The 18,046-nt window shown below is 37.9% G+C and overlaps 1 pseudogene; it reads left to right on the forward strand.

Moving 5' to 3' along the window:
* The first annotated feature begins 10,294 nt into the window (after positions 1–10,294).
* Positions 10,295–12,521, forward strand: LOC149844254 (putative pectinesterase/pectinesterase inhibitor 21 pseudogene; annotated as a pseudogene).
* The last annotated feature ends 5,525 nt before the right edge of the window (positions 12,522–18,046 follow it).

Genomic DNA, 18,046 nt, shown 5'->3' on the forward strand with positions numbered 1-18,046 from the left:
AGGTAAAAAAAGGAAACAACTTTGAGTAATTTTTAGAAGATTGGGTGCTTATTTTAAATATTTAAAATCTGAAGTGACATAAACTCATCATATACATTAGGCGCTTAATTATATGTAAATTATAAGACTTATATTGACTTGTAACCTCCTTTGGGTCATTTGGCCTTACGAACAGAAACCTTGGGCCCTATTATTTTTTAAATTTCTTCATGCTCAAGGAGAGGACAAAGAACGCCAGCAGACTTGGCAACTAACTGAAGGATAACAGGACAGCTGCAAGTTAAGTCAGTCTCAACTTGTTTCTTTCTTTCTTTCAGAACTTAGTTTGCGATGGGGTCAGTAAAGCGTGTGCATTAGGAATTGACGTGTTGTTTCATGAAGAAAGAAGACAGGAGTAAGAGATTTCCATGTGATACATTGTTGACTCCACAGTTTGGATGTAGCTGTAAGTACATGATAAGACTTCTTAATACCGCGTTATGGATGGTCAAACATGGCTGCATGTGAAGGCAGGATAAGGTGCAATCACATTGCACATTTTTTATGTAATGCTGTACCGTTTTTTGAGAAGGAAAACGTACTCATTATAGATAGATAGATAGATAGATATTGCAACATATGCATACATTGTTTACAAATCGGCGCTTAGGACAGCTGAATTCAAATGGTGAGCTGCCATTTGAAGTTCCTCTTAGAACCGTTAAACCATGGGTAGGATGAAACAACACATTCGAAAGCATGATGCTGCTCTCATTTTTTGCTTGCTTCAGCATCTTTCATTCTCTCCACTCTGGCGTGATTCTTACCTGTAATAGCTTTTGGAGTTGCACTCTAAAAAACAATCTAGTGGTTGTATAACCATATCAGTTTCCATGAGATCAAAACCCAACTCATTCACTCATAATCCTCTTTATCTGACCTTTTTTGTTGACAATTGAAAGAGAAAATTGTGCTAACTTCCTAAACCATATGCACCCAATAAAAAGGTGTTCATTGGATTCCGCAGCACACTCAAAAAAACAGTACCAATTAACCAGTCGAAACCCCATCCGCTGAAGGGGGTCATCCGTTCTTCTGCACTTGATCTGGCTACCACACTTTGCTTCTTACTTTTCCATATCACTAAATTCTCAACTACAAGAGGGTAGTAGCCGGTTGCAGATCTTGTATCGTTCAAAGTCTCTTGCCCAATCAAAATCCATATGACCCATGATCTCCGTGTGTCTATTTCTGCTCATAAGGATGCCTTTTACTGGCAATGATTTCAAGCACCTTAATTAGAATTCTATGGGCAACTTCTAAGTGTGGTATCTTAGGACTATGCACGAATGGGCTAATCAAGTTTACAGTGTAGGTGAGGTTCGGTTCACTAACAATGAGATATATGAGGTCTCCTATGAGTGTTGGGAAGCTGGTAACATCTTTCACGGGTTCTCTTTTCAACTTTATGATTCGGTTTAGTCCCTTTTAAAAATGAACGATTAATCTGCCAAGTATCCAAGTTTGTCAAGGTCCTTGATTTTGAACTTATGAATGAGGTAAGATTTCAGTTCTTTGATAAGAGTAGAATTGTCACCAACAATGATTATAACATCAAACGTAGACAAGGACGATCACAATTCATGAAATCTCAATTCTAGTAAACATGGAGTGTTTGGCAAAGCTTCTCTTAGTGCATCCTTAAGTTTTACAAACCATGCTCAAGAAGACTCTTAAACCATTTCTAAGCTTGCATAGTACATTATTGTTTCTCTCTACAAGGGTAGGATCTCTTAACTAAACTTGTAAAAATACTTATCTAGGTTGTTTTGTTGCAATTACGTGTGATTTATCATTTAATTAGATATGCATGTAGCATGATGATCATGCATAATTTCTGCATTTTAAATACATATTTTTATGCATGATCTGTCGAAAAAATGAATTAAAAACCCATTCTTGTCATCATTTTTCGATAAAGTGCATTAAATTCAAAAAAAAGAAAATGCACATTTTAGAGTCTTCCATGTGTTTTAAAGTGTTTCAATTAGTTTAGAAGTCTTTGATTAGTATTCTAATTAGTTTAGGATTGGTTGTTTTTGGAAACACGTTTTTAGTAGAGTAGTTTTTAGAATTTTTCAAAAATTAGTAGGAGTTTTTAGAAAATCACATTTTAACCTAGATTTAGAATTATAAATAGTATTTGTCAAGACAGAGGGGGCATCTTCCTCTAGAAATTCATGCCCAGCCTCTCTCTCTCTCTCTCTCTCTCTCTCTCTCTCTCTCTCTCTCTCTCTCTCTCTCTCTCTCTCTCTTTTTCAATCTTGGCTGGTTTTCTTCCTTCTTCTTCTTTTCTTTCTTACTTCTTGCCCTCGTCGTCGGCGACTTCTTCTTGTTCTCATTGTCGGAGGCACGCGCAACCCGGAGAAAGATATCTTCTTCTTCTCAACCCTTCCGTCGAAGGCAAATTGCGAGGTTTGCTTCTTCCTCCCCCGTCTCTTTATTTGTTTTGCATGTAAATTAGATTTCATTTATTACATGCATAAAAAAACTTTAGCATTACATACATAGTATTTTATTTTCAGCAATCTTGCTTCATCTAGAATAGTTGATTCGTGATTTGCATTTTTTTCATAGTAGATTAGGCATGTGTTGAATCATAAAATAGTTTCATGTGTTTTGATTTAGTTTAGTTAATATATATTGTTTTTTTAGAGTACGCTGCAACTATCTATTTTCTTTTGGGACTTCAAACAAACATGTGTGAGTGTGTTGTATATATTGATCTTTCTTTGATAAATACGATCATCAAATCACGTTCGATTGCTTTGAATCTATAGAAACCAATGAATATATCGCTTTAAGAAAACCATATTTTGTTTTCTGCTGGAATTTCATCAGATCACGTATAAAAATGTGAATCACAGCACGAGCATAACTGGTGTATTCTCGAATCATGTTGTATGTGTGTATCTAGTTCATGCAAGTGTTGAACAGAGTCGAGTTAATCACCGCTATTATTTTTTTTCATGTTTTATACTCAATATGAAATAATTTTCTCTGTTAGGACATGAACTGATCATGCATGAAATATGGGATTCTTGTTCTGTGTGATTCCAAAGATTAATGCCAATCATGCAATCCAGCGCGATTGACGCTAATTGGTGCACATGTCTGCTTAAATTCAATTGTTTGTTGCAGTTTCCTTAATCATTTATTTTAATTTTTGTACATGTTAAGTAGTACATTGTTTGATATTTTTGTCATGCTTCATAAATAGAGTAATTTAAGAACTTTTAATCTTTTAAATAGCGCATAGTTTAGTTGACATTTTCTTTTTCAGAATTAGGTTACTTGTTAAAATTAGTTTAATTAAGTAATTAGTGGGATTAGATTTCTGTATGTTTCATGTTTTTAATTAGTTAATGTAAAACTCTAGTTAGTTTAGATTCAACGTTTCTTTTATTGATTTGTAGTTAGTTAATTTGTTCAAGTTTGTTTCAAGTAGTAAGTTAGTTGTTAAATAGTTTGTTACAATATTTTTTTTTAGTTTGTTATAAGTTTGTTAGAGTAGTTTTGAATCTTATTTCATGTGTTTAATATAACTAACCTTCGTTTTAGGAATAGTTATTTGCTTGTTTTGTGTTTTGCAGGGAAGCATTTGCAGGTGAAAAAAGCACTTAGAAAGGCCCTTTGAGTCCTTAAAAGAGCCTTCAGAGGTCCCTAAAAAGGCCCCTGAAGGTCCCTTAGAGAGCCCTCAGAAATGTAAAGCAATGAATGCAAGACATTTAAACATCAAATACTAATAGCCCTTGGATTCATCTGTAGCAGTGGCATTGCAAAGGACTAGAGCATAAGCAACAAGAAAATCCTTTTCTTTTCTTTTAGTTTTAAGGTTATTTAATTTAAGTTGGTTTGTAATAAGGCATGTTTATTATTTTTGAACCCTCTGCAAAAGGGTAATTCATTTCAATTAGTTAATTATTTTTATTTTAAGGCAATAAAAACTACAATTATGTGGAATACAAAGTTGTTTATTTTGTTTCTTGAGTTCGACCCGGATCTCACCCCAGTGTGAACCGGTTTTTATTATTTGTTGTCTAGCTTTCACAAACCGTTTTATCAAAAAAATATCTTTAAAAATCTATTTTATAAAACTTACACCAAATTTTTTGGCACCATTGTCGAGAAACGATGATTGACAAACGAATATTCACTTTATTGCCTCTTGGTTGTTCACGTTTTATTTAGGATTGTTAGTTTTCTTTTTGCAAATTATTTAGGATTGCTAGTTTATGTTTCCTTCTTATTAATTAGGATTATTAGTTTGCTTTTGTAATTAAGATTTGTAAAACCACGTTGCTTGCTATCCCTAGAGCCAAGTTTACTTTTCTTGTCAGGCCCACCAAGTAGGTTACCCTTTCATAGGTGACTGTGCATGATTGATACCTTGCACATAGTTTGATTCCTGCAAAATAATTGCTTGGGTGCAAATGTGTGGTTGGTAATTTCTTGCTTTCAGTTCTTATTTGTGTTTGCTTTCGTAGTGTGGCTTGATCGTGATTGCACGCTAGGTAGGTAGAAAACCAATCCCTAGGACGGTTGCTACACTAGTCTCTACCCAAGGTGTATGCAAGGGTGAATCTCGCTTGACCCCGAACTTATTTTACCTATAGAGGACCTTGAGTTCCTCATTAGGAGAGCCCGCAGATCCGGTCCCATGGTTGAGAATCAACAACTTACCCGTCCCTTGAGAGAGTATTTCATTCTCAATTAATATACTTTTGCCTTATGCATCACGAGACCTGATGTAGAAGTGAATTAATTTGATATTAAGGCTCGTGTCATACAAATAATACCTTCCTTCTACGGCCTTAGCAATGGGGACCCCTATCGTCATCTCGATGAGTTCCTCGAGATCTGTTTTACGGTGCGGATCAATAATTTCGAAGATGATGCATTAAGGTTGACATTGTTTTCATTTTTTCTCAAGGACAAAGCCAAGGACTTGCTAAAGTCTTTACATACAGTTCAGATTGCCAACTGAGAACAAATGCAGAAAGAATTTTTGAAGAAGTATTTTTCAATTAGTAAGACAAATCAATTTTTTAAGGCCATAACCAATTTTTCACAAATTAAAGAAGAACAGTTTCACGAGACCTGAGATAGGTTGAAAGACCTACTCAGAAAATGCCCCCACCATTAGGTGCCCCGTTGGCAACTAATACAATATTTTTATAACAGTTTTACTGAGAAAAACTATCAAATGATTGATTCTTTGTGTGGAGGCACATTTATCCTCAAGAGCAAGGATGAGGCATGGGCCCTATTCAAAACATTGAGTGAAAACTCTATGCACCATGCCTTGTCCTCGATATTTGATAGGACCACATCTACTTCTAGTGGTCCTAAAAATGAAGGGATTTTTGAAGTTGGGTCCAACCAAAAATTGTAAATCAAAGTGGATGAGTTGACTAGAAAAGTGGATCAACTGCTTGTCAACCCAACTTCAATAAATTAAGTAAGTAAAGTGTGTGAGCTATGCGCTAGCCCTGCACACTATGTTTCTAACTATCCGACAATACCATTCTATTCTGAATTCGTTCAGAAGCAAGTGAATGTTGCCCAAGGTTTTGCAAGACTGATGCATGATCCATATGCACCAACCTATAATCTGGGCTGGTGAAATCACCCTAACTTTGCGTGAAGAAATCCACATGACCCATCCTCTATTCTTTCCCAGACACAGGTCAGACCAAGTAACTTCCAACAAGGTTATCCAAGACCCACATTTCCACAGGCCCCATCCCAGCTTAGCTTGCCCTCTGCTTAAGAACTCATATCGAGTCAATCCTTTCAGGAGAAACTCCTTGAGGCCTTTTCTGAGATAAAGGCCAACTTCAACTCTCATACTTAATCAATTGCAAAATTAAAGTCTCAGATGGGACAGTTGGTTGAGGCCTTGAGCAGACGTCACAAAGAGAGCCTTCTTAGTCAACCTGTCATCAACCCGAGGGGCAAGGAACCCATGCATTCTAACCTGCACATGACTGACTCACATCACGAGCAGGTCCAGGCTATTACTACCCTCAGAAGTGAGAAGAAATTCTATAGAACCAGAGAAACTGTAGAAGAAAGAGAGAGACAGATTGTTGAGTAGTCAGTCCCTATTGAGACATCCTAAGAAAGTGGGTGGGCTCCTCCATCTGAACCTTTCAGATCATATATACCAAAGGCCTCATTTCCTGAGGCATTAGAGAGACCGAAGTCGTTCGGTAAGCAAGAGGTAAAGATGTAAGAAATGCTTGAGATATTCAAGCATGTTCACATAAACATCTCCCTGCTCGACGTCATCCAACAGGTGGCTATATATGCAAAGTTCCTTAAAGAACTTTGCACGCAGAAGAGAAAATCAAGATCGTTGCCTAAGAAGATCTTCCTGACTGAGTAGGTAAGCTTGGTGTTTCAACACCAAGCCTCACCTAAACTTAAGAATCCAGGAGCATCGATCATCTCTTGTGTCATCAAAAACATGACCATCGAGCATGTTTTGCTCGATCTTGGGCTAGTATGAACATATTGCTGGGTTCCCTTTATGATATTTTTGGGATATGGGATTAAAACCCCACCACGACTATCTTGCAATTGGCAGACAGGTCTACCAAGCTTCCCCAGAGGATAAATAAACAATGACATATGTATATTTGATTTTCTAAGAATAAAACATACATGATTACAATATTTCAAAATGTAAAGGAAAAAGGTTTTATTCGGTGGTGACATGTAAACACTCTAATTATGTTTTAAAAGAGTAATAGCATGAAATATTTATAAAAATAAACTCCTTAACTGCCTAATGCTTATTGAAGTATTTAAAAGAGTATGTCTCCTACGTGTTCACGTGGAGAAACTCGTCCAGGCTGATAAAGCCATCGCTGTCAGTGTCGGCCTTCCTTATCATCGCCTCCACCTCCTCTCTCGATCTGGAGAACCCAAGGCACCAGAGCATCTACTCGAGCTCGTCAGTAGATATTCGTCCCTTGCCATTGTGTCGAACTTCTCGAAGATGCGGCGGAGATCACCGAAATCCTAGATGCAAAGGCTAGAGGTGGCTGACGTTGAGGCGCAAGGGCCAAAGTGGGAGGAGGAGGGGTTGCGGTTAGGGATCCGGCTCCTTTTGGGGGATTTACCAAACAAAAAACCAGGTGGGAGGGAAAAAAATGTTTTTGCGGGAGGGAGAAAAATGTTTTTAGCTTATATCATCACTTTTAAATTTAAACTAGTACACAAATAATGTGCATATATATTAACTATGATAACTATCATCGAAGACATATTTAAGTACGATAATGATTATTGTCAGTTCTAGGTTAAACTAATCATATATTTATCATTAATTTTATATTAAACTATACATAAATAATCAGTATATTTATGTTAATAAATATTGTCAGATATATAATATTGAGAATGATAATTATTGTCAATATAAGATTAAAGCAATACACATTTCAATGGTAATTGTCGATTTTAGATTAAAAATTATCATCGATTTTAGATTAAATTATACATAAATAATCAACATGTTTATGACAATAAATATTGTTGGAGATATAATATTAACAACAATAATTATCATCTATATAAGATTAAACTAGTACATATATTGATGACGATAATTATTGTATGTTTTATATTAAACTAGTATACAAATAATCAATATATTGACGATGATAATTATCATTGATTTTATATTAAACTAGTACACAAATAATCAACATATTTATAATGATAATTATCGTCACTTTTAGCTTAAACTAGTACACAAGTAATCTATGATGATAGATATCGTCGGAGATATACTTAAGTCTGACAATAATTGGCATTGCTTTTAGATCAAACTAGTACACAAATAATCAACATTTTGACGATGATAATTATTGTTGGAGATATAATAGTGATGACGATAATTATCATTGGTTTTAGATTAAACTAGCACAAATAATCAAAATATTGGTGATGATAAATATCGTGGGAGATATATTCAAGTATGACGATAATTATTATTGATTTTATATTAAACTAATACATAAATAATCAACATATTGACGACTATAAATATCGCCAGTGATATATTTAAGGTTGGCGATATTATCATCATTGTTATTTGTCAAAAATAACACAAAAATTGATGATAATTATCGTTGACAATGGATTATAACTGTTGACATAATATCGTCAATAAGTAACCTATAAACGATGATAAATATCGCCATGTATATCTTTAAATTTGATGATATCATCATCGTATATTTACGTCATAAATAATAATATATATGATGATAATTATTATTGTCTATACTATGAAAAAAATAAAAGATAATAGGCAACTATTAATTATCGTTGTATATTAAAATCAACAATAATATCAACAGCAATATCTAGTCCTGACCATCTTTTGTGTCTTCCTATTCATATTATTGACAAGATAAGATTGATGATGTTATGTAATTGGGTATAGATATTTTTACTACAACATTGTATATTGTTAGGATTAATTTATTATTGACGATGATAATTTATCATCGTTATAGTTATATTTATGATCTGTATTAACATGTTTTCTAGTAGTGTCTAGATGCCTTATCTTATGTAATCTTTATTTCAACAGGTAGGATACATCTCTCATGTCTTTTATCTTAAATTGAAAACTCAATCATGACTTGGTTTTAACAACCATTTCTAATGAGGAGCATATCATCCACGTCCAATGATAAAAAATTAAATTTGCTCCCAACAAAGACACCGGTCTAAGTTATTAGCTACATATTCAATTTGTGTAAAAGCTTTATGGAACATTGCTTTAAACTTTATAGCAATCTTTTTAGCTTTTCCTAAATGGCGACTTTATCTCTATAGAACAACCTGACGGGTATGTTGTTAAGGGTAAGGAAGACAAAGTGCATGCCAGAATTGGAGTTCTTCAGACGAGTGAGTCTTTCAAACTCAAATTGTTGAAGGATTGTATAGGGTGCTTTCAAATGGGATTAAGTCTCGTTAGGCTGGGAAATAGCAAGTCTATAACTGCCTTCCAGATGCAAATGTTGGAAGCATACAATGCTTTGGATTGAATAAATTTATCAAGTATATATAGAGAGAGAGAGAGAGACCAAACAATATTCATGATGCCTGGTCCATCTTAAAATATGTGTGGATTGATCCACCATTTTGACCCATATCAGATTCATCTCCACTAACATTTTTCTTCTCTTAAATTAACAAAGAATCAGATTTTCACCCACAATGTCGACTAATCCCAACCGCCAAAATACATGACTTGGACATGTACCTAGCTAGGATCAATGTTGTCAGTATCGGTATCCGTTTGGAATGGCAGTCGACCGGGGGGAAACGGGGCCCCGCCTCGCCCAGTTTGGACGGGGGATGGAGACAGGAATAGAGGTGAGGACAGAGGTCCGGATTTTGAGATGGACAGTTTGGACCGGGGATGGAGTACATGAAACGGGGATGGAGACAGGAATAGGTGAGGACAGAGGTCCGGATTTTGAGATGGAGCGGGGGTGAAGACCTTGTCCCCCACCCTGATACACTGACATCCCTAGTATCGGCCCTGAATCATCGTTTGACCAACGATTCAGTTGTATCGGCCCATACCGATACTCAAGTGAATCTTTCTCTATCGGCCCAAAAATAATAAAAAACATATTATGTCAATACACATGTTAAAACCATTAAAATAATTTTAAAATGATATTTAAAAATTATTTTTAATATTTTTTACATGTATTAAAAATAGCCTGATTTTCTGCTGATACATGCGGATACCCACCGATACAGATAACATTGCCTAGAATTCTAGAGCATCATATATGTCGTAGGACAGGATATTTTTTTCCAAAAATAGCCACGAAAACACATCCACATGATCCCTACCAACTGCCACGCCTAAGGCCCAACCGCTCTAAACCTCTTTCCTCACATATATGAATGGCTCCCCTACACACTAGGCCTTCTCCTCACTCTCCATGCCACAACCACTTAACCTCCTCCTCTTTTTGGCTATATCTAGCAATGTTCCATCCCTATAAGTATGATTCCCAGCCCCTCCCCAAGACATCACCAAAGAAACAGAGGGAGAGAGAAGAAAACCAGCTCTTGAAGCTCCCCTCGATACCATCTACCTTTCCTCTCTCTTTCTCTCTCCTTCTCTTTCTTTCTTCCACTCTCAAGACCCGATCCCCTCTTGATACCTGAAAAAGAAAAAAAAAATAGAAACCACAAAAGGAAAACCAAAATGTCAGGGTATGACAACCTTTCTGGTGGGAATGGGCAGAAGAAGAAAAGAATTGCCGTCATATCTGTGGCCTCAGTTCTTCTGCTGGCCATGGTTGTAGCCGTGGCCGTGGGTGCGTCGAGAAACTCGAATTCTGGTGGCTCTGGAGATGGGAATTCTTCTGGAGTGGTTAGTACCTCCTCCAAGGCCATCACTGCTATATGCCAACCCACAGACTACAAGGACGCATGCATCTCAAGCCTCTCTTCTGCAGCCAACACCAGTGACCCCAAAGACCTTGTGAAGCTCTCATTCAAGGTTGTCGTCGATCACATTAAAGATGCTTTCAGCAAATCTGCATTGTTGCAAGAGGGAGCAAAGGAACCCAGAACAAAGGCAGCACTTGACAACTGCGGGGAGCTCATGGAGTATGCCATTGCTGACCTCAACAACTCCATTGAACATGTGGGTTCCATTAACTTGTCTGAGGTCGATGACATAGTGGACAACCTCAAGACCTGGCTCAGTGCGTCTCTTACCTATCAAGAGACCTGCCTGGACGGCTTCGAGAACACCACGGGCGACGTCGGTGAGAAGATGAGGGCCCTCTTGAACAGCGCCGGCCAGCTCACCAGCAACACCCTCGCCATCGTCGACGAGATATCAACGATCCTGACCTCCTTCAACATCCCCGCATTGAACCGCCGCCGCCTCTTGTCAACGAGCACCGGCGAAAACGACGAGGAGACGCCGACGTGGGTGCCGGAAGGAAGGCGCAAGTTGCTGGCTGTTCCTGCTGCAAACATTGTGCCTGACGTTGTGGTTGCCAAGGATGGGAGTGGGAAGTATAAAACCATTACTGATGCACTCAATGATGTGCCTAAGAATGGCGCTAAACCGTTTGTGATCTATATCAAGGCTGGTGTGTATGAAGAGCAGGTCACCATCACCAGGAGCATGACCAATGTCATGTTTCTAGGAGATGGACCAACCAAGACCAAGATCACCGCCAACAAGAATTTCATTGATGGAACCCCCACCTTCAAGACTGCAACAGTTGGTAAGTGTATTACTGCATCATCTTATCCTGGCTAGGCCTAATACCGTCCACAATCTTTGGCCTTGGTTTAGGAGCCTATATTGAAGACATGGTGCTTCATTAGCCCATGCAGGCTTACTCTCATAGCTTTCGAGACATCGAAATTTTTTGTTTTTATCGAAAACATATAGATATACGTGAAAATTGGTTTCACAAATAAGTTTCTTTAATGCATTAAAATTGTGATAAAAAAAATGTGATGCATATTTTTCAAAATGGACGATTTTTTAGAGCAAACTTTCTTCAAGATCATATCACTGGGGGATATAATACAATAAAATCGTGACATTTACTATATATATATATATATATATTGCACGTGTATGCTACGTACACCAAAAGCAGTTCCCGTTTGGATGTACATTAATTAAGCACATTCAAGATCATGAACTGATCATGTAGCTTGTGTTCTTTCCAGCTGCTGTTGGGAATGGATTCATGGCAAGGGACATTGGATTCGAGAACAGCGCAGGACCTGAGAAGCACCAAGCAGTGGCCATCCGAGTGCAATCAGACATGTCCATCTTCTACAACTGCCAATTCGACGGCTACCAGGACACGCTCTACGCGCATGCCAGCCGCCAGTTCTACCGGGACTGCACCATCTCCGGCACCGTCGACTTCATCTTCGGCAACTCGTTGGTCGTCTTCCAGAACTGCCTGATTGTCGTGAGGAAGCCATTGGACAACCAGCAGAACCTCGTCACAGCGCAAGGAAGGAAGGACAGGCGTGAAAACACTGCTATCATCATCCACAACTGCACCGTTGTTGCAGATCCCGAGTACTACCCTGTGAGGTCCAAGCTCCCTACCTTCCTTGGCAGGCCATGGAAGCCATACTCTAGGACATTCTACTTGCAGTCATGGTTGGATGATCTTATCCAGCCCGCCGGTTGGCAAGAATGGATGGGTACCTTGGGCCTAAACACACTCTTCTATGCTGAGTTTGACAACAGGGGTCCTGGTGCCAACACTAGTGGCAGGGTGAAGTGGAAGGGAATCAAGACCTTGACAGCTGACCATGTAGCCAAGTTCACAGTTTCTACATTCCTTAGGGGAGATCCCTGGATTAAGGCCAGTGGTGTGCCCTATACTGGTGGCCTATTGTCACTTGGCTCCACAGACAAACCCTTTGCAGCACATGCCTAGTAGTCCCCCTACAGATGCACAAAATAAAGAAAATGTTAATGATTCAACTGGACTGCTAAATATTGGAAACAGAGCAAAAACAGTTCGCTCCCTACAGATGCACAAAATAAACAGGAAATGGCACTGACCATTTTGTTGTATTTTTTTATTCTATTTTTTTTTCTTATTACATGTAGCAAACACTCTCAAATATAAAAGCCATGAGTTTGCTTATGGTTTTTCATATTTATCAACTGAAGTGTTCGACATGTTGTATCACCATGTTTGAGTTCTATTCTAAAATTGAAATTTCTCCGACTGAGGCAAGTAATTCTTAATCAATGTGCACGTTACAATAAGAGATAGCAGGGCCATTTTTTTAATGAAGATAGTTTGGCCATTTTCCTGTCATGTAAAAGTTTCTGCCCATCCACATACCTGAACTGTTGGCATCTTGAATTTTGCACACATTCCTATTCATGACTCGATTCCAGAATTCATTAGGAAATCGCACAATGAAAATTTTCAATATGGTTTGTGGTGGTAGCAGAGGGTTTAAACCTATTTTCGTAATTGTTTCATTTGTTTGCTTTAGCATTTTTTTTATAGAGAGCTGTCTCCTTCCTTGAGTGAGAGAGTCTTAAGCTATATTGGGGTTTTGGGGCTTTTAGAGTTCTTGTATCCCACTATTATATTACTCACATCTTTAGTGGGATTTTACTTCTCCTTCACCTGTGAATGTATGCTGAGTGTCAATCCACGTAAATCTGTGTCTTCTTCTTCCCATTGTCTTTGGGGTTTGCGTTTGTTTTTGCTCAAGATTTTGCATAACATTATAACAAGTACATGAGAATGAGAGTGAGAAAGAAACATAAAGAGAAAGAAGTACACAAGGGGGAGAGATATTAGATGTTCTACAAAATCATGGTGGGAAAACGCTCAAACATCCCAAATGTCCATTGATCTCTTTGCACCATCCCCTGTTTATGCCCACCATAAAGGTGTTGATGACATCATCAATTGGTGGCCATAACCGTGACCATTAATCAACACAATGGACAGCAAAGAAGTTTCTTCAGTTTACCGGAATGTCAAAGATTCGCTTTTGATTTGCTAACATGAATCTTATTTTTTTAGTTTCTATGGTTGAAATGGATTTGCAAAATGAGATTCTTTTTTTATTTGCTAAAGTGAATCTCTGCTGTATCAGTTTGTATGAATGTCAGAGTTTGGCTTTTGGGTTAGCTAACCTGAATCTCAATTCCTTCGGTTTCTATAGTTTGAATGAAATTGCCAAATGAGTTTCGTTATTGATTTTTTAATGTGTAGCTTAGTTATGCCAATTTCAACGAATCTCATCTCATTGTATCACTTTAAGCGAAACTTTGTTTCACCGGTTCTTGTAAGTGAAAATCAGTTATTTTCTCGAAACTCAAAAGTGTACAATGTACATGCAAAACATGTATTACTCGAAAAACACAAAAGGTGGTCGACACTGATGAAGAGGCACCTAGAAAAGGCATTGGTCGATAGACTTCTAGGAAAGCAGCACCAATTGTTGCATTGCCTACAGGATTTCTAGCAAAGCACTCCAGGATGTTTCGGCGAAGCGGCATCAAGATGTTTCTCCACATATATTCTCTTTCTTCTTCGTATTACTGTGTTTTTTTCACGGGTAATTGAGTGTCACCACAATGGTTTAGTGTGAATAGAGTTTCTCCCTTGGTGTTTGGGTGATTTTTCACTAGAAGTAGCGTTTCCTAGTTATAAAGAGTTAACAAATAAAAAGATTTTTCATTTTTAAATCAAAAAGTTCTTTTTTTTATCATTATCAATGTGGGGTTTCACAAATAGAGTTTAAGTTTGAAAATGACTGTTTTTTTGTTTTTCCTTTCTATTTACTGTCTTTCTTCTTCTTTTTGTATCATAGTGATGACAATGTATTGTTGCTTGTTTTTGTTTTGTGGCAAAACAGAGTTTTGCTTTTTACATGGCTTCACCAATAGGGTTTAGTTTGAAAAATCTTAGTTAATTTTTTGTGCTATTTTTTGTTTATTGTTTTCTTCCTTTTTGCATCAATTTTGAGAATGGTGTATTGTGCTTGTTGTGGTCTTATCTACCAAAATAGAGTTTCACTTTTATTATGGGCTTCGCTAATAGGGCTCGAGTTTGCAAATTATTGATTTTTTTTTGTGTTCCTTTTTTTTTTACTACTTTCCTCCTTTATATATCAATTTTGGGAATTGTGTACTATTACTTGTTGTGATTTTGTGTACCAAAATGATAATTTTCTTTTATCATGAGCTTCGTTAATAGGGTTCGAGTTTACAAATTATTAATTTTTTTTTGGTATTTCTTTCTATTTATTGTATTCCTCTTTATCATATCAATTTGGAGGGTGATCCCATGAGCAAGAGACTCTTCTTCTCCTGAGATGTCAAATTCTTTGAGGAAGAGCCCTACTACCAAGATAAGGACTCATCCTTTTTTTTACCACGATCTCTAGAGAGAGTGCACATTGCAGGATATTGCCCCGATCCTATCCGCCATAGATGTCAAAGACGTATCCCTCACTAGGATTACCGACAATACATTGTTTGAGCATCCCAGTACCGACACCTCCACAACTTCAAGTGCAAAGATGCCCGTCAAAAGCCCCATCGAGCACGTTGTCATACCACAAAAATCTGGTAGAGCTACCAAATGCCCCAACAGACTGAGAGACTTCTATACCTACCTCGCCTCCAGATCTACCAATCATCCTATTGAAAGGCATGTATCCTTCGACGGGTTCTCCAACACATATCTCTCATACCTATGCAATGTATACTCCAATACAGAGTCGTCAACCTTCAGGGAAGCCAATGCCTAAGAAGTGTGGAGAGTAGCCATGGATGAAAACTTGCAGCTCTAAAAAAGAATGTGACATGGGAAGTCATTCTCCTTCTCCCGGGCAAGAGACCGATGGGTTGGCGATGGACATTCAAGATCAAGTATCGCAGTAACAGAACTATTGAATGGTACAAGGCGAGACTAGTCGCAAAAGGGTACACCCAAGTGGAAGGGACCAACTACCACGAGACTTTCGCTCCAGTTGCCAAAATGAATTTCATTCGGATCCTCTTGTCTGTCGCCACAAATCAAAGATGACCCTTATATCAACTTGATGTTAAAAATATTTTCCTACACGAAGAACTTCAAGAAGACGTATATATGAAGCTACCACCAGGAAATGCCAGTATAGGCAACTAAAACCATGCATGTTGATTAAAGAAAGCCCTGTATTGCCTCAAGCAATCGTCTTGAGCATGGTTCACCAAACTCAATAATGCCCTCACACAATTTGGTTTTCAAAGAATCTCATCTCAGTACTCCATGTTCAACAAAAGGAACACCACAGGCACTATCATTATCCTCATCTACGTAGACGATGTCATCATAACAGGGGATGATCTCGGGTTAATTGATGCAGTAAAGAACCATCTCCATCAAAAGTTTGAAATCAAATACCTTGAAAAGCTTCACTACTTCTTAGGCATAGAGGTCGTACAGTCAGATAAAGGAATATTTTTGTGTCAAAAAAAATATGGCATGGACCTACTCAAAGAAGCCGGCATGCATGGAGCCAAGCCCATCAACACGCCTATTGACCAGAACCACAAGGTCAGTAAGAATAAGGGAGAACTCGTACATGACATCAGCAGCTTCCAAAGACTCATGGGACGCCTAATCTACCTCATTGTCACAAGATCTGACATCACATATGCGGTCAATTTCATCATCCAATTCATGCATGACCCAAGGGTTCTTCACCTAGCCATCGCTCACAAGATCCTGAGATATATCAAGTTGTCACCAAGCAGAGGAATCCTCATGCACAGGCACGATCATACCAAAGTTGCAAGATACTTGAACACCGACTGGGCAGGATATCCAAACAACAAAAGGTCCATATCAAGGTACTGCACATTCATGGGAGGAAATTTGGTTACATGGAGAAGTAAAACATAAAATATTGCGGCTAGATCCAGCGCAGAAGCTGAGTACTGAGCAATGACTTTTGCATCTTGCGAGCTTATATGGATTAAAGTTCTTCTACGTGATATGGATTTTTTCAATATCGGTCTATGGAACTAAGGTGCAACAATCAAGTGGCCATCCACATTAGGAAAAAATCAGTTTTTCATGAGCGAACAAAACATGTTGAAGTTGAATATCATTTCATGAGAGAGAAAATTCAAACAAGGATCATATCCAACCCTCACGTTAGGAGTGCTGACCAATTAGCCGTTATTCTAACTAAAGTCATCAACGGTGACAAACTTTAAGATGTTGGAGCCAAGTTGCGACTGATCAACATTGAGTCCCAACTTGAGGGGAAGTATTGAAAATGCCAACATGATCACGATGTGATCACGCGTGATCACATCATTATCGGATGAGGGCTCTATCCACAACAACCAAACCATGATTTGTCGGATCACGATAAGAGCTCCACAACAACTGAATTGTGATCTAGAAGGATCACGATAAAAGCTTTTCTTAATCGACCTTTGCCACATTTCCACATATGTTGCCAGCTACCTACTATATTCATGGCTTATCACATTGGGCATTCTCTATTGTTTACGCAGCATTATCCTTATCAAGGATAATGTTGTTATCGTCCATGACTGTTTATAAATACTCTATTGTAAATAGTGAATTTGTGTGACAGAAATAATATGACCTTGTGCATTCTCTCCCGTGGATGTAGGCTTAAAGCCGAACCATGTTAACTGCTTTGTCTCCTCTCATCTTCTTCTATTTTTTTTATTTTAGCACTTCCCTATCAAAATAAATATAAAAATGTGGTTGGGTTTCAAAGAGACTTTTTTGTTGGTTAATCAAGCTGGGGTTATTGCTGACACACTTGATTGACACACATCTAATCTCCAATTGTAATGCCCCAAAAATTCAAACTTTATAATTTCCTTGAAATAGTTGAAAAATTATTTTTCTTTACAGAGTTTATTTTTAAAATCAGCGGAAACAATTTCTTTAAAAGAAAAAGGACAAGTTTGACAACTTTGGGCACGTTAGCGAGAGAACAAAGATTTACCATGGACGATCAACAATAATACTTAGGAAACCATTTTTTCTATTTAAAGAGAGTGTCAGGTTTGTACAAAATTTGGATTTCCTCTAGGGAAACCGTATCAAAAACCAAAATGTTCAGAAGAAGAACTACGAGCAGAAACAGTGGATCCTGATGTCATCTCGCAGTTGCGCCATCGCCTGCGATGCACCTATTCATCACCTGTACCCATGAAATGGGTTAGTTTTGCGAAAAACTAATAGGTGAGCACGAAAACAGAAAGAACTAAATTAGGCACAAATAATTTATGCAACAGGTAGTAATGAGCAAACTAAGCAGATAAACTGGAGAAACAAGCTAAGTACAACAAACGGAAAGGTGAGCATGCTCAATTTAGTTATTACTTGTTAACCGGCCATGCGGGTACATACATGGCACGTGAGTCAAAACAGCCGAGACCAAGCCGAGT

Source organism: Nuphar pumila, chromosome 3, assembly GCF_984573655.1.
Source record: "Nuphar pumila chromosome 3, dmNupPumi1.hap1.1, whole genome shotgun sequence".
Lineage (NCBI taxonomy): Eukaryota > Viridiplantae > Streptophyta > Magnoliopsida > Nymphaeales > Nymphaeaceae > Nuphar > Nuphar pumila.